The 24,795-nt window shown below is 40.7% G+C and overlaps 1 long non-coding RNA gene across 1 annotated transcript; it reads right to left on the bottom strand.

Moving 5' to 3' along the window:
• Positions 1 to 17,266: 17,266 nt before the first annotated feature.
• Positions 17,267 to 23,938, bottom strand: LOC117520800. Its single transcript, XR_004563767.1, has 2 exons — positions 23,863 to 23,938; positions 17,267 to 17,358 (listed from the first exon to the last, which is right to left on the bottom strand). It is a non-coding gene; the product is annotated as an uncharacterized LOC117520800 (long non-coding RNA).
• Between the last annotated feature and the right edge of the window lie 857 nt (positions 23,939 to 24,795).

The following is a 24,795-nucleotide window of genomic DNA, read 5'->3' as shown; positions in this document are numbered from 1 at the left end:
AAGATGCTCTGCAGTTCCTCAGCATAACGTGCACGCTCAAGCGCCACAGTCTTTGCCTTGACGCTCACGTTCTGCATCCATGTGTGTAAAGTTCCATAGATCACACTGTTGCAACCTGCTCGATAGCAAGTGTAACTTGCTTTTAAATGTGTTCACGGAGCTGATTATGTTGATCATGTGTTTGTCTTTATCCTGCAGTTCTAGATTCAAATTATTGAGCTTGTCGGTCAGATCAGTAAGAAAGGCTAAATCCAAGAGCCACTGACTGTCTTCTAGCTGTGCATATTCAGCATGAGTTGACTGTTTCAGAAATTCTTTAATAATTCATTCTTTTTTTTTTAAACTGTGGAAACATCTCATGGATGATCAGTGGAAACAGGATACACCCGAGCTCAATTTTGAGCTTCATGGCAAGTGCTGTGAATACGTACATATTTGAAATTTTAGTTTTTTTTTTTTAATAAATTTGAAAGAATTTCAAAAACCTTTTTTCATATTGTTATTATTAGGTATTGTGTGTAGAATTCTGAGGGGGAAAAAAATGAATTTCATCCATTTTGGAATAAGGCTGTAACATAAATTGTGGGAAACGTGTAGTGCTGTGAATACTTTCTGGATGTACCGTAGCTGTGTGTCAATGTCTGTGCATTGTCAATCTGGAGGGTTGTGTGACAGGCTCCACAATTATCAGAATTTTTCCTGGAGTGTATTCTGCCCCTGGTTTGAATCTCATGAGCCTCATGAGAAGACACTGGAACCGCAGCAGTACACTGCCCAAGCTGTGGGTGTTATTGAGAGTTACCAGTGTGGCTTGTAGTCTGTTACAAGCTTAAAATGATGTGGTCCATACCTGTCTGTCACCTATCTGTCAAACCTCTCACATGCTCAGACACCCGCCAAAGCCTCTTTGCATCTGGAGTAATACACCTCATTGTTGCCACGGGTACTCATGGAGTTGAAGTCGCATGCACCCCATTCCATTCTACTAGTATTAGCAGACATAGTAGTAGGCCTTTTTACATCATAATGAACGAGTATTGGTGCAGTAATCAACAGATGCTTGACGTGTTCAAAGTCTGATTGCTATGTGTGTTTCTATGTCCAGGTGTTTTTGCTTTTCAGCAGCTTGTACAGTGGCTGTTTCACTCTTGAAAGATTGGGGAGGAATCCACAGCGATAATTTAGCACTCCCATAATTCTTTTCAGTCCCTGCAAATCTGTTGGTGGAAGTAGCTGTTGAATGTCCTTGGGGTAATTTTTGATCCTACGTTGTCCTTCGACCTCCACATTACAGATATTACGAGAACTGCTTTCTTCCACCTGCGAAATATAGCGAAGATTTGTCCCATCCTGTCTATGGCTGATGCTGAGACCCTGATTCATGCATTTGTGTCTTCTAGACTGGACTACTGTAATGTTCTATTTTCTGGTTTACCGCAGTCCAGCATTAGGGGTCTCCTATTGGTTCAAAGTGCTGCTGCCACACTTTTGACAGGAAGCAGAAAGTTTGGCCACATTAACTCATTTTAGTGTCTCTTCACTGGCTTCCTGTCCCTGTGAGATCAGATTTTAAGGTTCTGTTACTAACCTATAAAATTGTTCAATCTTTGTCTCATCAGACCAGAGAATTGTGTTTCTTATGGCCCAAGAGTCCTTCAGGTGCCTTTTTGCAAACTCCAGGTGGGCTGCCATGTGGCTTTTACCAAGGAGTGGCTTCTGTCTGTCTACTCTACCATACAGGCTTGATTGGTGGATTGTTGCACAGATGGTTGTCCTTCTCGAAGGTTCTCCTCTCTCCTCTATCCAACATTATTCACAGTGGAATGATCAAGGCCACTCTGCTCACTGGGACCTTTAAAGCAGCAGACATGTTCCTCTACCCTTCCCCAGAATTGTGCCTCGAGACTATCCTGTGTAAGATCTCCATAGACAATGGGGGATTTTCAAGATCCGCCCCCATTTTGAAATTGAGACTTCCAGTTAGTGAGCCTCTCGCTCACGTCTTTGGCGTCATTAGAAACACCTGCTCAGCTGTCAGATTTCCAGGGAGTGAAATGGCCACTGGAGGCGAATTCTACACCATATCGGAAAGTAATTTTGTTGTCATTGTTTTTGTTAACCCACAAGGAATGAGAAGAAGTGCTACAAGAAATTTGGACTTACGTTGACTTTCAGAGACATCATTTAACCTTCGTCCAGCTTTGTTCCTGTACAAACTCTGATGACAACTATATATAATATACTACAATCCTTTGTAGTATATGTACATAAGTGAAGGAGTTCAAGTACCTCGGAGTCTTGTTCATGAGTAAGGTAACAATGGAGTGTGAGATTAGCCAGACAATTGGTGCAGCAGGGGCGGTATTGCACTCAATCATACTGTTGTGACGCAAAGGGAGCTGAGCCAAAAGGCAAAGCTCCTGATCTACTGGTCAGTCTTCATTCCTACTCTGACCTATGGTCATTAGAGTTGGGTCATGAATGAAAGAACTGGGTAAAAGTGGCTGAAATGGGCTTCTTTAGGAGGGTGTCTGGTGTCTCCCTTAGAGATAAGGTGAGAAGCTCGGTCATCTGTGTGGAGCTCAGAGTAGAGCCACTGCTCTTTCACGTTTAGAGGATCCAGCTGAGGTTGTTTGGGCATCTTCTAAGAATGCCCCTGTGGGTAAATGGGTATAGAAATTCAAAGAACATCCACCCCTGTTTTAACATTTACCTTTTTTGCTTGATCTTCATTAGTTTTATATAATTATTTTATGTGCATACAATAAATCTGTTGTTAGCATACAACAGTGCTTCTCAAACTTTTTCAGACATGGGACCGTTTGACCAATAAAAAAATGAAATGAAATAAATAAAGAATTAAATAAGTAAACTATGAATCACCATACTCCCCATCATTGGAAGTTGACAGATAGAGCTCCTGGACATCATTTTGTAAGTCTGTAAAAGTGGCTGTCCACACTTCGTATTGTGTTTTCAATTATTATTTATTTATTTACTATTTTTACCTCCACCAGTGAAGTTGGTTATCGCCCCTGTTTGTTTCTTTGTCTGTCTGTTTGCAAACAGCTTTTTCATATATACAGTGAGGCAAATAACTGTTCATTCAATCATTCATCTTCTACAGCTTAGTCCAATTAAGGTTCGCGGAGGGCTGGAGCCTATCCCAGCAGTCATAGAGCGCAACGCGGGGTACACGCAGGACAGGACGCCAGTCTGTCGCAGGGCCACAAACAAACACAGACACACCCACACACACACGTACGGACAATTTTAAAGATTTCAATCCACCTAACCCGCATGTCTTTGGATGTGGGAGGAAACCGGAGCACCCGGAGGAAACCCACGCAAACACGGGGAGAACATGCAAACACCACACAGAAAGGCCACGGGAATCGAACCCATGACCTTCTTGCTGTGAGGCAACAGTGCGAACCACTAAGCCACTGTGCTGCCTCAAATAACTGTTGATTTTTTTCATTTTTTTCCACATACAAAGAATGAAGAGGTCGATAATTTTTATTGTAGGTATACATCAACCGTGAGAGACAGAATCTAAAAAAACAAAAACAGATAATCAAATTGTGTGATTTTTAAATCATTGCATTTCATTGCGGACTAGAGATGCTTCTCCTTCACACTGAAAGGAGCCAGCTGAGGTAGTTCAGGCATTTGGTTAGGATGCCCCCTGGGTGCCTCCCTAGGGAGGTGTTCCAGACACGTCCATCTGGGAGGAGACCCCGGGGAAGACCCAGGACTATGTGGAGAGGTTATATCTTCACAATGGCCTGGGAATGCCTTGGGATCCTCCAGTCAGAGATGGCCAATGTGGCCCAGGAAAGGGAAGTCTGGGGTCCCCTACTAGAGCTGTTTCCCCCGCGTCCCAATCCCGGATAAGTGGTTGAAGATGAGTGAGTGATATATTACAATCCTTAACAGACTTAGTCATTGACTAGTGTCTTGGCAATTGCTGTAGGGTTTTTAGATGCATCTCTACTGGTTTTCTTTCCAGAGTCTTTGACATCTTTCACTTCCAAACTCTGCCAGGCTTGTGTGGCTCTCTGAATTTCTTGATGATTTTTCTCACTCTCATTCTTGTCACTTGTAAATGCTGTGATAATGCCTTCTCCTGTTTTGTGAGCATCCACAATTGTTTTCTCAGGTCTAAACTGATTTCTTTTGATTCTTTCAGTGACACCTTAAACCCTTACTGAAGTTTTTATACTGTGTATACTGTATGTTGAAAGATAGGTCAGTTATAAGTTGATTTTACAAGCTTTGAGTATTACAAAGTTAAAGCACATCATTGCACAGCAGTGGTTTGTGCTGTGGTTCACCAAATAGATGAATTCTTAAATAATTAAATAATTTTGACCCAGTTAGTTTCTGCTTTCTGTGAAATCATTTTGCTTCTGTGTGCAGAAATAATGTAAGCATGCAAAATAAAATGAGGATGTCTGGATTTGCTGTGTGGAAAATTCCTTGCTCTGTGCAAAAAAAGCATAGGATAATTTTGAAGAAAATGTTAAATTTCTCAAGGGGGCTAATTTGTATTATATTATATCATCTCATTATATTTTGTCAAGGTTAAGACATTTTTCATTCAGGTTTTAACATTCAAGGAGCATATTTGACAGTAAAAGTTCTGTTGCAAACCCTTAATCACCATTATTAAAGGGGTCTTATTGTGCAAAATCTTTTTTTGTTTGTTTTTCTGTTTGTTTTTTAATTTTATGTTTTTTTGTGCTAGTTTTCATGTTAAACATTCTCAGTCCCACAGTTCTGTAAGTGGGCTCACAAAAATTAGGTTTAGCACAGCACATTTGAGACTTCTGAGACATATGTAAGGGCGCCTTCACACATAAGATGAAAGACGCAGAAACTGGAGGAAAATCCTCAAACCAAACACAAAATGGGGAACCACGAAACATTCCACCTGCTGTCGGGAGGAACACATGGTCGGACAGGAGTGCACAATACCGCGCAACGGTTTCATGCATGCTCATGTTTGCCCACACAAGCACAGTGCGAGCACGTGGAAAGTTGTGCACACAGCAGCGGAGCAAAAAAGTAATAAAACATCACAATATGTAATACTTAATTCCTCTTATAAAAAGCGGATTTAGCCTCTGCCTCGGCGTACACCACAAAATAATGAAATGACATGGATCACTGTTATCTCTTTCATGTTTTACATAAATTACCTGATGCACTCGAGCTGACCAGCTCCCGTCTCATGAAGAGTCGGCCCCCGTTTCATGAAATGCAAATGTGATCTGTGTTTTAATTATTACAGTGTGGGGAAATCCTGCAGTGACGCGCACCTCGCGGGGGCATCGCGTGGGGTGATTTCCTGCACGGCACAGTATCCACCAGTGTAGTGGTGAATATTGTGCTATGCAGTGGTCAGTTGAAGTAATATGTGTTTTAATTTATTTCCATGCGAGGACAGCATGCCGACGTCTGCGCTTCATGCTGTAGTTATGCAATGTAATATCCTAGAAGCCAGTAAAGGTATTCATTCCCAAGCGATGACTTGCAAGCACAGATATCTGACCAGCTGCGTGTTGCAGGGGGACACGCCCACCTCTGTCAGTGGAACTCAGCAGGTCACAGAACAAAAAGGTTCAGTTTCTGTTGCTTTGTTCTGTGATTTTAATGTTATGTTTGTATTATTATGTGTTTGATGACACACTCCGCAAACCATTTGTGTTGGGGGGGATGACAATAGTGTGCTTTAATAGAGTGGCAGCACAACGAGTAGAAAAAAAATTGGTGACATGACTCATGGTGCCATCTTCAACATAGCAATTGCTGTTAATCTGCATGTGAATCCAGCTATTTTTATTTATTTATTCATTGAAAATGCGAGGTTGTGGTGCATTTGGATGCACAAATAGACACAACAGGGCTTCGAGATGTACAGATTCTCTTCATATCCGAACAGAAGAAAAATTTGGGAAAATAAAGTCAGCTGTGTGGGATGGAAGCCGACATCATTGTCAAAGCTTTGAGAGGTAAATTTTTTCTTCAGTCTCATGTACAGTAAAACTCACCTAAACCATCATTGTATAAAAAAGATATTCGCAGTTACCGGACAAAAAAAGTCCCAAAGATTTTGTATTGTTTTCCATGTAATAAACACTGCATATAATGTATTTTGTACAACTGATTTTTCGCTCACATCCCATCCGATTGCAGTGTATTTCCATTAAAAACCCTGAGCAGTCTGGACTTGCAGAGGTACAAATTAAAGTTCAGCTCTGACACTCCCCGATTTGAGGAAAGTGGGACCGGAGTCATTTCTGTTATTAAAAGTCAGACCATTTTTTTCAAACTTTTTTCAAACCATGTTTAGACTGGGACCTGAAGTCTGACATGCACCTGTTAAATCAGACACGCATTTTCTGCTTTCAATCCTTCGTCTGCCATCATATTATAATAGTTTTCACAGTGCACTCTGATTACAAATGGATCAGAAAAGTCCATAAATTTACAGCACAATTAAAGAGGAAAGTGTACAGCTTACCTTTGATTTTGATGTGATGATTGTAGAATGAAAATCTTGTTGAAGATCAGATTAGTTCAGAATAAAGTATAATCCAGAGATGGAGAACTTTAAAACTGTCACTCACGTCATTGCATGACATGGAGTTACAGCTGTGCAGCTGCATAAATCAGGCTTTAAATTAATTAAGTAAATCATTATAAATTGTAAATTTGATAGCTTAACTGTTTTTATGTTTATTTTGATAGGACCTGTACCTGGATGTATTGCTGTATGTGGTTAAATGATTTAAAAATGTTGAAAACATTAAAGGTTCATTCAGTAGTTCAGGACAGTTGGAACCCAAATGGCAACATGTTCTGAGTTGACGCTACTCTCTCTAATCAAGGCACTCTAGGCGACGAAAACACGCCACACGCCATTTGTGTGTGTGCGTGGGGGGAGGGGGGTTGACACAGTTACACCCATGTGTGTTGCTAGGTGGTGCCACCCTCGTGGTGCACTTTGACAATATCTATCGTACCAGGTGTGCGAATAGCCCCGCCTTTTCTAAGTGTGCAGTGAGCAGTGTTAGATATTCGTGTGGGGGCCCTGGAATTTGTCCGACACCAGCTGAGAGGGGGATCAAATGAAAATGTGCAGGGTATTCGCTGTCTTTCAGCCGCTTGTGTGCATGAATGGTTGTAGCGACAGGTGTACGAAGCATTAGAGGCGGCTCCAATTTTTCATGAATGGCATACAATTCCTCCTTCATGCGCTAGTTGGCTTCAACCGTGTTATATGTGAATGAAATGTAATCAATATGGAGTTGCTCTCTAGGGCTGCACAATAAAATATTGTTGACAATATGAAAGTTAAAACACTTAAATTATACATAAATTTAATTATACCTCAAGGCACCACCTGCTTATTTGATGCACAGGAATGTCACGTAAATCGATATTAATCAGTCGATCTGAAAGTCATAATTTCCAGATACGATTGATCAAATATCTGTCTTCAACTGGACATAAGAAAAACAACTGCCGTATTATTTATTTATTTACTTACTAGCATGCTGCCAGTTTTTTATCATGAGTTGGAATGGTGTGTGAGTCCAGAATGATTTAGAACCTTAGACTTGAACAGTTTTTGAAGAACTCAGCCCTTCTATTTCCTGTTAATTACAACATTTTTAATGTTAATTTACTGTCTTAATATATTTATAAATTGTTTAAATTTTTGTTATCATATACACGCTATTATTATTATCATTATTATAATTATTGTGTCACTATTATCATCATTATTATTATTAGCAGTATGATTACTGATTATTATTTTCGCTTCTATTTTGTCATTTGATTTTTAAATGGAAATAAGTGTTTTCACTTTCTTTCATGTATTTTTAACATATTTACAATTATATTATGTACTTATATTGAACTTACTAAATATAATCACACACACACATGCACTCATGCTTTTAATTAAGGCTGGGCAAGTTAACCTGTTATTATCGCGTTAATGCATTAATTAATTAATGCCAACAATTTTTTTATTGCATGTTAACGCAGTTGTTTTTTTATTGTAAGAGTCTGTTGTTCACCGGCTTTTGTTTTGCAAGTTTGTTGATGACTGCTGCTCCGCTCACAGGAACCAGTGTGACCTGAGACTGGAAAAGGAAAGAACTGGCGGATAAACCAACCAACACAGAGATAGGCACGGAACTTTTACATGGCCATTTTCATTTTAAAGTGCTTCCAGACGGTGTAGTCGACAGAACCAAAGTTATTTGCAGCCACTGCAAAGCTGCATTTTCTTATCAGCGGAGTACTTCGAGTCGTAAATTTCATCTAAATGCAACACACACAGCTGATACCAGCAAATCATTCAACGAAACACACTGCAACACATTATAGTGTGTGGGACAACTATAGATAAACAAAGGCAAGAGAAGCTTGTAAATGCGACAGCGAAATGTACTGCTACAGACTACAGGCTGATTAGTGTTGTGGAGGACGATGGGCTGAGAGACATTCTGAGAATCGCAACAAATGACGGCACAGCTGAGATTACTTCATGATGCACCATAAAGGAGAGGACTGCAAAAGTCACAATTTTACAATGTGCACCTTCTGTTGCTCTCACTGGGGACTACTGGACATCACTGGGAAACCATAATTTATTTTTGTTTAACTGCAACTGCATAAATAAAATGCTGTTGCTAAGTGTTTGCAGAACAAACGTTATGGCACTTTCATTCATATGGCAGAACATTATAAATAATATTGTGCTATACACTACTTTTGAATTCATTTTTGGATTTTGCATATAACAATGCGATTAATTGTGATAAATCATAGAAATCATGCAATTAATCGTGATTACATTTTTTAATCATTGCCAAGCTCTAGATTGTGTCTAACTGTAATTAGGATGGGTCAAATGCAGAGAACAAGTTTCACTGTATGTTTATATGTGCAATGACAATAAAGACTCCATTCTATTCTATTCTACTTTTAATATATAGATGATTTACTGCCCCCTTCTGGATTGGCATGTGAGTCCAGAATGTAAATATCAATGTCCATTGTTCTGTGTTGTTTGCTATTATATGTAGGTTCTCTAAAAATATTAATCCTATCAATATTAGGGTTTGGCACCATTCACCCTTGACTCAAAATACATAAGCATAGCAATAGGGAAATGTCAAGTCTCCCCAGTTTGTGTGTGACCAAAATTGCATGCACGCATGAATGCACGCACGAATGCACGCATGAATGCACGCACGAATGCACGCATGAATGCACGCACGAATGCACGCATGAATGCACGCACGAATGCACGCATGAATGCACGCACAAAGGTACACATGCACAGCTTTTTGTCTTTTCTGCAATCTGCTGTAAGCAGGTGCTTTTAATTTGACAGAGACAGTGGTGGGAGACATTAAAAGAAATGCATATTTCATTCATGGTGCCAACATGATACTTAAGTTACTCATGGTAACAGCAACATAACTAAAGTAACTAAACCAATTGAACATCAAAAACACAATAAATCAATAACAACACTGTTAAATTAACATGAACCACAATAACAACATTTAAAACTTCAAAACCCTTAACTCCCATGGTGCATTGCAGCACAACATCCACTGATTACTGGTTAGATAAAATCACTAATTTCTCAAAAAATATTTGTCCTATCAACTTTCTGTTTTTCCTTGATCCAAAATTCATACGCATACCAAACAGCAAAGATTATTCTCCTTGGTGTCGCTGTGGCTGAAGCCATACACACGCACAAACACAGTGGCCACTTGGCTATTATAATATAGATGTACAGGGATAAACACAGGTGACTGGAATTTTGAGAACACAAATAATGATTCATACTTTTACTACTGAGACAATCTGTTGATAATGAGACTAGGGCTGCACCTATTGATTATTTTAGTAATCGAGTACTCTATCGATTATTCTGGCGATTAATTGAGTAATCGGATAAAAAGTACTTGCATTTTAAAACATTAAGAGTCCATGGCTCTCCCTAAGTAATGGCACAATGTCACTGCGTGATCATGGAGATTGTCAAATTTAGTGTATCCCTTTCTGTTTTCCTGGGTAATTATTTATTTTTTCACATCTTTACAAGTTTTGGATCTTTCCTGGTGTCAGGAGCTCAGCTGAAGTCGGGCCAAAGTCTTGATATTTTGCTGAAACGGTGATGGGTTGTGGCTTTCTGTTTTTTGTTTTCCCCAACTTGGAAAATTTAACCATATTTATTTATTTATTTATTAAGGTGGTGGACTGGGTCCCTGCATGAATTTCTTTTTAACACTCTCTCTGTGATTCAGCCAATGCATTTTATTTTCAGCTGGAGGTTGAATATGCAAGCCTCACAGTCAGTTTTTTTTTTATTATTATTATTTTATTTGAGTTCCCATGTTTGTGAAGCATTGTGTGTTGCCCAAAAAGCGAAAATTAAAAAGCAAAACACTCATTGCGAGTCTAAGCAAAACACAGAAGAAAGAGTGGACTTCTTCCAGAGACTGTGGCTGGGACAGAGCTGTGTGAGGGCAGTGCTGAGCTGCTCACACCGGGCAGAGAGAGACAGCAGCTGGCCGCCGCGCGTAGAGCGGCCAGCGAATGAAACTGTGTTTAAAAAAAAAAAAAACACACGGCTTTGATTTAAATGCACAGTAAGCTATTTCAGATGATCAGCGTGGACTGTCTTTTTCCTAAAAGGCTTTATTTCATTCTGTTTGTTGCGTTGGAAAGCTGTAGTTTTTGTGCTAATTTGATTAGTGCTTGCGCTAGTCTTCTTCTGTTTGTTTTTCTGGGGACGTTACAGCACCACACACATGTCTGGCATATGTACTACAACGTTAAATGAAGCTTCGAGGCACAGAATTTGGCTCGAACATTTTTTGTAATCGAATTATCGGAATTACTCGACTAATCGTTTCAGCCCTAAATGAGACATGAAAGAGAAATGAAACAGAGAAGAACAAGGCATTCTAGGAGGGCTGCTTTCCCCGATGGGGTACCTGGGAAGGTACTCAGGGCGTGCTGCAATGAACTATCTCCTGTCTTCACCAGCATTTACAACTCATTCCTCGCCTAAGTCTCCGTCCCCCATTCTCTGAAATCAGAAAAACCTATCCCTGTCCCAAAGAAACCATCTTCAACCAGCCTAGCAGACTACAGACCTGTTGCCCCCCATAACAAAGTGCTTTGAGAGACTGGTACTCAACCACATTCAAGCCAGCCTACCCTCATCTTTGGACCATCACTAGTTTGCATTCAGGCCAAACAGATCCACAGAGGATACCACATCCAATCACTCTCTATACAGCCTTGAACCACCTAGAACGCCAGAGCAGGTACATCAGGATGATCTTTGTGGATTATTCCTCTGCTTTTAACACCATTATTCCAGACACCCTGATCAATAAGCTGTTGTCCTTCAGCCTTCCCCCACCAACCTGCAGTTGGACTAAAGACTTTCTGACTAACCATCCACAGTCGGTCAGAGCTGGCCCTTAGCGCCTTGGGGCAACTGTTTGTTGTGATTTGGCGCTATATAAAAAAAATTGATTGATTGATTGATTGATCTTTGCTCAAAAATCATACTTAGCACCGGCGCTCACCACAAGGATGTGTGCTGAGCACAATCATCTACTCACTATACACCTCTGACTGTTCACCAACATTTCCATCTAACTCTGTTATTAAATTTGCAGATGACGCTGCTGTGGTTGGATTTATTACAGATGATGATGAGTCAATAGGCAGGAAGTCCAGAACCTGTCCATGTGTTGCTCTGCCAACAACCTCATCCTCAACACTAAAAAAATAAAAGTAATAATCAATTTCAGGAAACACAACACAAGCCACCAGCCTCTGACTGGTGGCTTGAGACTGTCTCTCATGGTCATCTAAATCCTCAACAACTGTTAAAAAGACACAGCAGCACCTCAATTTCCTGAGAATTCTAAGAAAAACAAAAAACAACTGAGTCAAAGGTTGCTGGTGTCTTTTTACAAATCAACAGTGGAGAGCATCCTAGCTTACTGCATTTCTGAGTGGTTTGGTTCTGTTGCAGACACAAAAGCTCTCCAGAGTATCAATAAGACAGCAAAAAAAAAAAAAAAAAAAAAATCACTGGTGGCCCCCTTCTCTTCTCTGTCAGACATTGCAAATAGGTGTTCTCTCAAGAGCTAAAAACATCATTAAGGACACGACACACCCTGGTCATCATCTGTTTGAACTGCTACACTCCGGCAGGTGCTACAGGTGTAACAAATCCAGAAGGCCCAGACTCACAAAATGCTTTTTCCAACATGCTATAACTGCATTAAACAATCACTGACATTAGCCCCCACCCACCTCGCCGACTAATGCATGATTACTTGCACATGTTTACCTGGATACTGTGTACTTTATACTTTATATTGTGTATTTTAAATTGTTGTATGTGTATTTTATGATGTAATGTTTTATATACTTTATGTGTGTACCCAGTGGAGTTGCAGTCTCACTTTTGTTGTTCTGTAATAGTTCAATGACAAGAAAGGCTTTCAGTTCAATTAAACATAGAGTTAATAACAAACCTGACTGAAATTTCGAACTGAACTTGGGTTCACAAATTATTATTAAGGAAATTACCAAGTGAATAGCCACTTTGCATCACTGACAACAAAGACCATCAGAGCACTTATCTGGGTCTGTTGGATCGTGTGTGGGTCCGGTCCGATTTCCTGATGGGCCTTTGTGGCCTCCTTTTGCCTCCATCCGGGTTAACTACCATTCTCCCAGGTGACTGCAGGCTGGAGCCAGATTGTATTGCCAGCAAGACTGAATGATGGTTTCGGGGGTCCATAGAACTTGGTTGTGATCAACCCACAGATGAAGGTGTTTGTTCTCAGGCCAAAATTCTAACTGTGACCAGTCCAAGACTCTTACTATGACTAGTCCAAAATGCTTACTGTGACCAGGCCAAGACTCTTACTTTGACCAGTCCAAAACTCTTACAGTGATCAGACCAAGAATCTTAAAGGACATGTCACACTGAAATCATAACAATTTAGATTTAGGCTGTTAGTGACCATCCGATGATCCACTGGGATTACTTTGTGCACTCCTGTCACCGGTTTCAAAGTATACAACATTCATAGCAAACAGCTACAGAGACTTCTGAAAACAAAGTATGAAAACAAAGTGAGTACTCGTGTGTTTCCGTCAGGTGACATAGCTATTAGAAGTGTCACAGCGTGCTCTTCAATGGAATGTAGCTGCTAACGTTAAGAACTAAGTCACAGATGAATTCCAAAGTTGACATAAGTGTGATGTTGTGGTATGGTGACTCATTTTTAAGTGAAAACTGTTAATTTTGATGCAGTCACAGTAAAAGTAGCAGCCCTGAGAAGGTTTAGTGATTCTGCGGCCATGAGCCATAAATGCAGCCTGTCAGCAACAATCTTTGCTCGAGGATCAGGTTTGTCCACAATTAATTACGAGTGTTGTTATCAATAAAATCTAAAAAAAATACATCTGCTGCCAGGGAAAAACATTGTGGAGACATTCACAACTGCAGGAGCCTCACATCAGCTGCATAGGGTGCACACACACACACACACACACAAACACACACAACCACACACAACCACACACACACATTCTGGCTCCAAATTCACACTTAAAGTAAAAAGAATAAATAAATAAAGCTTGCCACAAAACACAAAGGGGGTAAAATACTACACACGATCAAAGGCCCCCTGCACTCATGCATGATTTCTCTTACGATTGAGGCACTTAAAGTCCATTAACTCCTGGAAATAATGTATTCTGACTTTTTCCAATGTAACAAATCCATCTCTGTGTCAGGAAGTGTTAAAAACAGCATCATGGCGATGTCCCCACGTCCATATACACAGCTTCAGTAAACCAGCATCCACACACACAGCGTGTCACCACACTTTAAGTTCCAAATTCTGACACTGAAAAAGGTAAGAGTTTCGGGGTGAAGTTTGTCATCTGTAAATCCTCTGTAAATCTTAGCCATCACTTTTGAACAAAAGCTCAGAAGTTTTGTTTTTGGACAGAGCAGGTTCATTTCCCTCTGTCAGTCATCGGGATGTTTCTGCTCATTCTAAAATGTGCGTCACATGCCGAAAATGCAGAGAATTGCCAAGTGAGACGCACCTGCTAACGCTCAGAGTGAGAGGAACAAAATATATCAGTGATCACTAATTATTAGCACATGTGTGAGGAGAGACTTACAATCATGAGTACTTTTATGTGGTATTGCAAAATGGGATGTTAAAAAATATGTCCTTTAATATAATCAGGCCAACACTCTTACTATGACCAGTCCAAGACTCATACTGTGAGCAGTCCAAGACTCTTATTATAGCCAGTCCAAAATATGTACTGTAACCAGTCCAAAACTCTTACAGTGACCAGTCCAAGACTTTTACTATAACCAGACCAAAATTCTAACTGTGAGCAGTCCAATACTCTTAAGAACAAGAGTGATGTGCAGAGCTGCAGTAACTACAGAGGCATTAATCTGATCAGTCACAGCATGGAGTTATGGGAAAGAGTAATAGATGCTAGGTTGAGAAAACAGGTGAAGATCTCTGAGCAGCAATATGGTTTCATGCTGAGAAAGAACACAACAGATGCAATGACTGAGCTGAGAGTACAGATGGAGAAGTATACTGTAGAGAAGCCCAGAAGATGTTACATTGTTTGTTTGTGGATTCAGAGAAAGCTTATGACAGAGTGCCAAGAGAAGAGTTGTGGTATTGTATGGGGAAGTCTGGTATGGCTGAGATGTATGTCTCCATGGACTATGATGTTTGCAGATGACATTGTGATCTGCAGTGAGAATAGACACCAGGTTGAGCGTAGGGTGGAAAGGTGCAGATATGCTCTGGAGAACAGGGGAATGAAAGTCTGTAGGAGCAAGACTGAGTACATGTGTGAATGAGAGGAAGCTCAGTGGAATAGTGCAGTTACAAGGAGTAGAGGTGGTGAAAGAAGATGAGTTTAAATTCTTGGGGTCAGCTGTTCAATGTAATGGAGACTGTGGTAGAGAGCGCAAGAAGAGAGTTTGGGCAGGGTGGAGTGAGTGGAGAAAGGTGGCAGGAGTGATTTGCAAATGTTTACAAGACAGCAGTGAGACCAAACCAGACCATGTACAGTTTCGAGACGGTGGCACAAACAAAAAGTCAGGAAGCAGAGATGAAGGATTTACTATTTCCTTTGGGAGTGATGAGTATGGACAGGATTAGGAATGAACATATCGGCGCGGCATCTCAGGTGGGCCAGTTTGGAGACAAAGTCAGAGAGGCAAGATTAAGATGGTTTGTACATGTGCAGAGGAGGGACCCAGGGTATATAGGGAGAAGGATGCTGAGGACGGAGCCACCAGGCAGGAGGAGAAGAGGGAGGACGATACAGAGGACAGGATGAGATCGAAAGGATTGATTTGCTGTTACAACCCATAACGGGAGCAGCCGAAAGAAGAAAAAGTTTAATATATGACCCAACGAATTCAGGGAGTCAAGGAAGTTCTGAAGAAAAAATAGAATGCAACCCAGTGGCGTAATGGGCCACTTTTGTTAACCTGAATTGGCGGTGCAGGGCGAACTGACTGAATATGGCTTGTCAGTGTACATTGTGTTTAATATTGCACTTGAAGTTGATGAGCTGTTACCAGTGTGTGCTGGGATTGGCTCAGGAGCTGCAATCAGATAAGTGGGAGAAAATGGAAGAGTAGAAGATTATCCTAGTGATGGCTATGTGTTGTGATGTGCATTGTCTGACAAACTGCAGCATTGTGGTGATTCATGTGCCCCCTGTCCTTCATCCTTAGGTGCTAAATGTCTTGAGAACAAAGGAGCTATGAAATAACTGAATTGAGATGTAACCTTCTCTCTGCCCTTTTTTTTCATCATGTTCCATTTTTCTTTTTCACTCATTTATCAGCTGACTTATTATTTCTCCCGTTGTGGTTCTTGGTCTGAGATGTAGTGTGTAATGTGTAACATCTACCAAATACACATACAGCTCGCAGTAGGTGAGAATTGTAATGAGACGTATACAGCTTAAAATGTGTTTTAAGACACAACTACACAGCGGGATACAAGTTCAGACTCCACAGCATTCTCACTTTCAAAGACGTCACATAAAATATGTGCGCATGTGCACACACACACACACACACACACTCACATACATGTTTTTACCACATTGTGAGGACCCCGTTCTGAGTGTTGTTTGTGAGGCCCCCCATTTCCAGCATAGCTGGAATGGTGCAAAAATTATTCTTGTCACAAGATGGCACTGAAGAGTCAGAATGTCACTTCAAATGTCAGGAAACACAAAGTAAAAAAAAAATATTATTCCTCTATAGTTGTGAGGACCAGTGCCTGTATCCGGGCAGACTTGGCAACTTTTTTTTTCCTTGTCACCAGGGAGGTGCTGTTCTCACCAAACCCAACAACGAATTATTCAGCTTTGTTAGTGGGGCTCTTGGCACTTCATTTCTCCAGCTGAACCTCACTTTTTTCTGTTAACACAATTGCATTTAATATTACAATATCAATTATTGAATGCTTAAATTTTCAAATGCATTGTTTTTTATAAAGAATATTTTCACATAAATAAATTCAAATGAACATTCATGCATTTGGACATTATTCCCATTATTATTACAGCGCATCAAGTTCAATTATTAACTTCTCTGCCTGTATATTATTTTATACTTACAGTATCTCTGTTCCTTTAGCAATCTAGCCTGACCTTCCTCTAAAACCCTATTCAATGAAAATACTTATTAGATTTTTCTGCATACTGACTTTTAGCCATGCAATTTTATGGAAGACATAACACAAGATGATGCAGGAACTACTTTAATTACTTTTATCTGAAATAATATCAAATAACATTTTTTTTTTTTCTGGGAACAGCTCAGTGATGGAACTCCAAGCAAATAAAAAAGGTAAACATGGCCACTGCAAATAAAACACACAAATAAATGCAATATCTAAACTTCTAAGTAACATTTAACACAATTTAACACAGTAACAACATTTAACAGTAACACAACTTTTTAATCGAACCAACTTTTTTCGCTTCTTTCTTTTTGTTACAACTTCTTGCGTTTCTGAGCTGTGATGGAATTATAGACTTGGTTTTTCAAGTCTTTCCAAGTGCGACTTTGAAGTACGGGTTCTGCTTTAAGAGCCCTGAGGCACGGCTTTTTACCAGGAACTCTTTCAAGAGTGATGTACTGTCCCAGTTGTCGCCATACTGCCGCTTTTTCAGCTGAACTCCAAAGTCTGCGACCCTTAACTGTAACACAAATGACTTCCTCAATATTAATACATCATGCAATGTCTAATACACAGTATAAAATCTCTCACTGTCTCTCATGTATTCATATGAGAACAAAAGAAAATTAATACACAGATTATTCTTTCTGTCCATCATTTACCTGTATTTTGGCATGCTTGGAGCCAGAAAGTTCTGTTGGATCCAAAAAGGACCAAAAGTTATATTGGATCGGTTCCCACTGACCAATAGAGTTAGAGCTTACTGCCAACAGCTAGCCAATCAGAGTGCGGCATACGAAGGTCAGAAACTAGCTGACAGACGCTGGTTGAAAAAATGGCAACAAACATGTCAACAACAGCAAAAAATCGTGTGCCAGTGAGGTTTGCTGAGTACACAGAGGAGGAACTGGTGGAAATACGAGGTCTGTGAGGAAAGTATCCGACCTTATTATTTTTTTCAAAAACCATATGGATTTGAATCATGTGTGATTACGTCAGACAACCTTGAACCTTCGTGCGCATGCGCGGAATTCCTCCGCACGTCTGTCTCAATGTGCCGAATAAGTGCTGATGTCCACGTCTTTTCACAATTCCTGTGCTTGGCAGATGACATCCTGGATAAAACACAGCGTCCAGTTTGGAAATGAACGGCACATTCCACTGTTACAGGAGTTTTTGTCATGGAAAGAGGAGCAGAGGCTTCGTGCATCGCAGCGGGCCCGCATGGCGCAAAGCAACGCCCTGATGAAACCTCACAGGACATGTTCTGGCATGTCCAGGCACATCCACAATTTCTCGGATAATCACTCTACTGAAAAACCTCCGACAACTGTCTGAACACCATCTCAAAGCCATCCTGTGAGACCAAAACGGAGGTTGTTTTGTCTCGTTCCAGCAGCGAATCCGTCGTTAAGCACGAAGCCTCCGCGCGGCTTTCCATGACAAAATCTCTTGTTAAAAGTGAAATCTGCCAAAAAATGGTTGATGTCCAGCTCTTGTGATAACCAGAGTTGTACACGATGGTCCGGGATCCATACAGCCATCCATTTAGAAAGAAATGGTCGCTCAGCCTGTCGATGGCGGCATCTGCGCGCAGTGCGCCCCACAGCCGCTGGGAGCCGTCCTTAAAGCGACAGTAACACTCTTTATTCTCTACCAAGCCCGTAACATTTTCACCGAAAGCCAGATAAATTTTTTGAATGGTTTCCAGCTGCTTGTCTCTAACAGTTCCTGAAAAAAATTTCATGGAACAAAGCGGCAGTCGCTCCGCCATTCAATTCAATTCAATTTTTTTTTTATATATAGCGCCAAATCACAACAAACAGTTGCCCCAAGGCGCTTTATATTGTAAGGCAAGGCCATACAATAATTATGTAAAACCCCAACGGTCAAAACGACCCCCTGTGAGCAAGCACTTGGCTACAGTGGGAAGGAAAAACTCCCTTTTAACAGGAAGAAACCTCCAGCAGAACCAGGCTCAGGGAGGGGCAGTCTTCTGCTGGGACTGGTTGGGGCTGAGGGAGAGAACCAGGAAAAAGACATGCTGTGGAGGGGAGCAGAGATCGATCACTAATGATTAAATGCAGAGTGGTGCATACACAGCAAAAAGAGAAAGAAACAGTGCATCATGGGAACCCCCCAGCAGTCTACGGCTATAGCAGCATAACTAAGGGATGGTTCAGGGTCACCTGATCCAGCCCTAACTATAAGCTTTAGCAAAAAGGAAAGTTTTAAGCCTAATCTTAACAGTAGAGAGGGTGTCTGTCTCCCTGATCTGAATTGGGAGCTGGTTCCACAGGAGAGGAGCCTGAAAGCTGAAGGCTCTGCCTCCCATTCTACTCTTACAAACCCTAGGAACTACAAGTAAGCCTGCAATCTGACAGCGAAGCGCTCTATTGGGGTGCTATGGTACTACGAGGTCCCTAAGATAAGATGGGACCTGATTATTCAAAACCTTATAAGTAAGGAGAAGAATTTTAAATTCTATTCTAGAATTAACAGGAAGCCAATGAAGAGAGGCCAATATGGGTGAGATATGCTCTCTCCTTCTAGTCCCCGTTAGTAATCTAGTTGCAGCATTTTGAATTAACTGAAGGCTTTTCAGGGAACTTTTAGGACAACCTGATAATAATGAATTACAATAGTCCAGCCTAGAGGAAATAAATGCATGAATTAGTTTTTCAGCACCACTCTGAGACAAGACCTTTCTAATTTTAGAGATATTGCGTAAATGCAAAAAAGCAGTCCTACATATTTGTTTAATATGCGCTTTGAATGACATATCCTGATCAAAAATGACTCCAAGATTTCTCACAGTATTACTAGAGGTCAGGGTAATGCCATCCAGAGTAAGGATCTGATTAGACACCATGTTTCTAAGATTTGTGGGGCCAAGTACAATAACTTCAGTTTTATCTGAGTTTAAAAGCAGGAAATTAGAGGTCATCCATGTCTTTATGTCTGTAAGACAATCCTGCAGTTTAGCTAATTGGTGTGTGTCCTCTGGCTTCATGGATAGATAAAGCTGGGTATCATCTGCGTAACAATGAAAATTTAAGCAATACTGTCTAATAATACTGCCTAAGGAAAGCATGTATAAAGTGAATAAAATTGGTCCTAGCACAGAACCTTGTGGAACTCCATAATTAACTTTAGTCTGTGAAGAAGATTCCCCATTTACATGAACAAATTGTAATCTATTAGACAAATATGATTCAAACCACCGCAGCGCAGTGCCTTTAATACCTATGGCATGCTCTAATCTCTGTAATAAAATTTTATGGTCAACAGTATCAAAAGCAGCACTGAGGTCTAACAGAACAAGCACAGAGATGAGTCCACTGTCTGAGGCCATAAGAAGATCATTTGTAACCTTCACTAATGCTGTTTCTGTACTATGATGAATTCTAAAACCTGACTGAAACTCTTCAAATAGACCATTCCTCTGCAGATGATCAGTTAGCTGTTTTACAACTACCCTTTCAAGAATTTTTGAGAGAAAAGGAAGGTTGGAGATTGGCCTATAATTAGCTAAGATAGCTGGGTCAAGTGATGGCTTTTTAAGTAATGGTTTAATTACTGCCACCTTAAAAGCCTGTGGTACATAGCCAACTAACAAAGATAGATTGATCATATTTAAGATCGAAGCATAAAATAATGGTAGGGCTTCCTTGAGCAGCCTGGTAGGAGTGGGGTCTAATAAACATGTTGATGGTTTGGATGAAGTAACTAATGAAAATAACTCAGACAGAACAATCGGAGAGAAAGAGTCTAACCAAATACCGGCATCACTGAAAGCAGCCAAAGATAACGATACGTCTTTGGGATGGTTATGAGTAATTTTTTCTCTAATAGTTAAAATTTTGTTAGCAAAGAAAGTCATGAAGTCATTACTAGTTAAAGTTAATGGAATACTCAGCTCAATAGAGCTCTGACTCTTTGTCAGCCTGGCTACAGTGCTGAAAAGAAACCTGGGGTTGTTCTTATTTTCTTCAATTAGTGATGAGTAGAAAGATGTCCTAGCTTTACGGAGGGCTTTTTTATAGAGCAACAGACTCTTTTTCCAGGCTAAGTGAAGATCTTCTAAATTAGTGAGACGCCATTTCCTCTCCAACTTACGGGTTATCTGCTTTAAGCTATGAGTTTGTGAGTTATACCACGGAGTCAGGCACTTCTGATTTAAAGCTCTCTTTTTCAGAGGAGCTACAGCATCCAAAGTTGTCTTCAATGAGGATGTAAAACTATTGACGAGATACTCTATCTCACTTACAGAGTTTAGGTAGCTACTCTGCACTGTGTTGGTATATGGCATTAGAGAACATAAAGAAGGAATCATATCCTTAAACCTAGTTACAGCGCTTTCTGAAAGACTTCTAGTGTAATGAAACTTATTCCCCACTGCTGGGTAGTCCATCAGAGTAAATGTAAATGTTATTAAGAAATGATCAGACAGAAGGGAGTTTTCAGGGAATACTGTTAAGTCTTCTATTTCCATACCATAAGTCAGAACAAGATCTAAGATATGATTAAAGTGGTGGGTGGACTCATTTACATTTTGAGCAAAGCCAATAGAGTCTAATAATAGATTAAATACAGTGTTGAGGCTGTCATTCTCAGCATCTGTGTGGATGTTAAAATCGCCCACTATAATTATCTTATCTGACCTAAGCACTAAGTCAGACAAAAGGTCTGAAAATTCACAGAGAAACTCACAGTAACGACCAGGTGGACGATAGATAATAACAAATAAAACTGGTTTTTGGGACTTCCAATTTGGATGGACAAGACTAAGAGTCAAGCTTTCAAATGAATTAAAGCTCTGTCTGGATTTTTGATTAATTAATAAGCTGGAATGGAAGCTGGAATGGAAGATTGCTGCTAATCCTCCGCCCCGGCCCGTGCTACGAGCATTCTGACAGTTAGTGTGACTCGGGGGTGTTGACTCATTTAAACTAACATATTCATCCTGCTGTAACCAAGTTTCTGTAAGGCAGAATAAATCAATATGTTGATCAATTATTATATCATTTACCAACAGGGACTTAGAAGAGAGAGACCTAATGTTTAATAGACCACATTTAACTGTTTTAGTCTGTGGTGCAGTTGAAGGTGCTATATTATTTTTTCTTTTTGAATTTTTGTGCTTAAATAGATTTTTGCTGGTTATTGTTGGTCTGGGAGCAGACACCGTCTCTACGGGGATGGGGTAATGAGGGGATGGCAGGGGGAGAGAAGCTGCAGAGAGGTGTGTAAGACTACAACTCTGCTTCCTGGTCCCAACCCTGGATAGTCACGGTTTGGAGGATTTAAGAAAATTGGCCAGATTTCTAGAAATGAGAGCTGCTCCATCCAAAGTGGGATGGATGCCGTCTCTCCTAACAAGACCAGGTTTTCCCCAGAAGCTTTGCCAATTATCTATGAAGCCCACCTCATTTTTTGGACACCACTCAGACAGCCAGCAATTCAAGGACAACATGCGGCTAAACATGTCACTCCCGGTCCGATTGGGGAGGGGCCCAGAGAAAACTACAGAGTCCGACATTGTTTTTGCAAACTTACACACCGATTTAATGTTAATTTTAGTGACCTCCGATTGGCGTAACCGGGTGTCATTACTGCAGACATGAATTACAATCTTACCAAATTTACGCTTAGCCTTAGCCAGCAGTTTCAAATTTCCTTCAATGTCGCCTGCTCTGGCCCCCGGAAGACAATTGACTATGGTTGCTGGTGTCGCTAACTTCACATTTCTCAAAACAGAGTCGCCAATAACCAGAGTTTGTTCCTCGGCGGGTGTGTCGTCGAGTGGGGAAAAACGGTTAGAAATGTGAATGGGTTGGCGGTGTACACGGGGCTTCTGTTTAGAACTACGCTTCCTCCTCACAGTCACCCAGTCGGCCTGCTTTCCCAGCTGCTCGGGATCTGCCAGAGGGGAAATAACGGCGGCTAAGCTACCTTGGTCCGCACCGACTACAGGGGCCTGGCTAGCTGTAGAATTTTCCACGGTGCGGAGCTGAGTCTCCAATTCGCCCAGCCTGGCCTCCAAAGCTATGAATAAGCTACACTTATTACAAGTACCGTTACTGCTAAAGGAGGCCGAGGAATAACTAAACATTTCACACCCAGAGCAGAAAAGTGCGGGAGAGACAGGAGAAGCCGCCATGCTAAATCGGCTAAGAGCTAGTAGCTGCGCTAAGCTAGCGGATTCCTAAAAACACGCAAAGTGAATAATGTGTAAATAATTTAGAGGTGATTCAGCAGAAGGAGTGCTTTAGTTAAGGCACGTGAAGATTACACTGGGAAACAAATCGTAATCTAGATAACTAGATCAATCTAACTGCGCAGATTAAACAGCTAACAGATACAGAAAAACACCCATGTTTTCCGGAACAGGAAGTAATACAATACCGCAGTAAGTGCTAAAATTCTTGCTCTGGTAGTCTGACTTCTGTCTTGACTCTTGTAGAGAAGAATAAATCTTCTCTACAAGCTGAGGAAGCTTCTGTGATTTGAAGCGAAACGTCCTCACGCCAAGCAACCCAGTCCAGTCGAAGATTCAAGCTTCTCTACTATGGAAACCACCTGGACAACTGAGAGCCTACACAGGAATCAAATCCATATAGTTTTTTTAAAAAATAAAAAGGTTGGTTTGTTTTCTCACAGACCTCGTATTGAACTCCAGGATGCCAAAAACTCTAAGAAGGTAGACAAGTACGCTACTGACGTTTTAGAAGCATTCATCGCATCAGAATCAATCATATGCTGTTCACAACAAAATTAGTTGATCTAATTTACTTGACTCTTTGTTGTTTACTTAATTTGGGAGGGGGTGGAGAACATAATTGATGAATGGCAAGTCGTCCAATATAACTTTTCTTCATCCAATATTTCTCTATGTTGGACTCCATACCATCCATTATTTGTATTTGTATATATATATATATATATATATAAACAAACAATCAATGGCTGTTATCACACATGAACAGATGGACATAACCATAAGAGTATAGATGGCATTTACCTCTCTTCTCTGTGTTTTCTGCCTTGACTGGTGATCCTGCAGTCATGGACCTCTGCGTCAACATGTCTGGTTCTTCTACAGCAAAAGGACATGTATGTCAATAACAACTATACTCAACAAAAATATTAATGCTTTGCTCCCATTTTGTATGAGATGAACTCAAAGATCTAAAACTTTTTCCACATACACAATATCACCATTTCCCTCAAATATTGTTCACAAACCAGTCGGGGTGACAAAATGGAAGGTTACCTCAATGCAGATGACCCACATTTAATGTGGGAGGGACTGAATGCTGCAACCACATGGAAACCTAAAGGAGCGAACATTACTGACTTTGATCCCTCATTGCCAAATGATCTTAATCAGTTTTATTGTAGATTTGAAACTGGGAACACTGAGCCTGTTGTCTTTTCATCTGAGCAGAGTGGACTTACCATCACTCTGGAGGAAGTCCAAAGGGTTTTGTCCAGGACCAAGGTGAGGAAGGCCCCTGGACCGGACAGAATCCCACCCCGGGTGCTCAAACTGTGTGCAGAGCAACTAGCTCCTGTTTTAACAGACCTTTTTAACTTGTCACTGCGGTACTGTACTGTCCCTTTATCTTTTAAAAAGTCAGACATAATACCAGTACCTAAGAAGATGCCTGTGACCTGTTTTAATGACTATCGGCCTGTGGCCTTAACCTCTGTTTTAATGAAGACTTTTGAGCGTCTGGTGTTGGACTATATTAAAAGTCAAATACCAGTGTCTGTAGACCCGCTCCAATTTGCTTACAGACGCAACAGAAGTGTCGAAGATGCCATCTCCTTCATGCTGAACTCTGTGTATAAGCACTTGGACAAAGGAAAATCTTATGTCCGAATGCTTTTCATAGACTGCAGCTCTGCATTTAATTCTCTTGTCTCAGTGCAGCTCATTCACAAATTGAAA

This window comes from Thalassophryne amazonica, chromosome 11, assembly GCF_902500255.1.
Source record: "Thalassophryne amazonica chromosome 11, fThaAma1.1, whole genome shotgun sequence".
NCBI classification, from domain to species: Eukaryota; Metazoa; Chordata; class Actinopteri; order Batrachoidiformes; family Batrachoididae; genus Thalassophryne; species Thalassophryne amazonica.
This window is presented reverse-complemented; position numbering and strand designations above follow the sequence as displayed.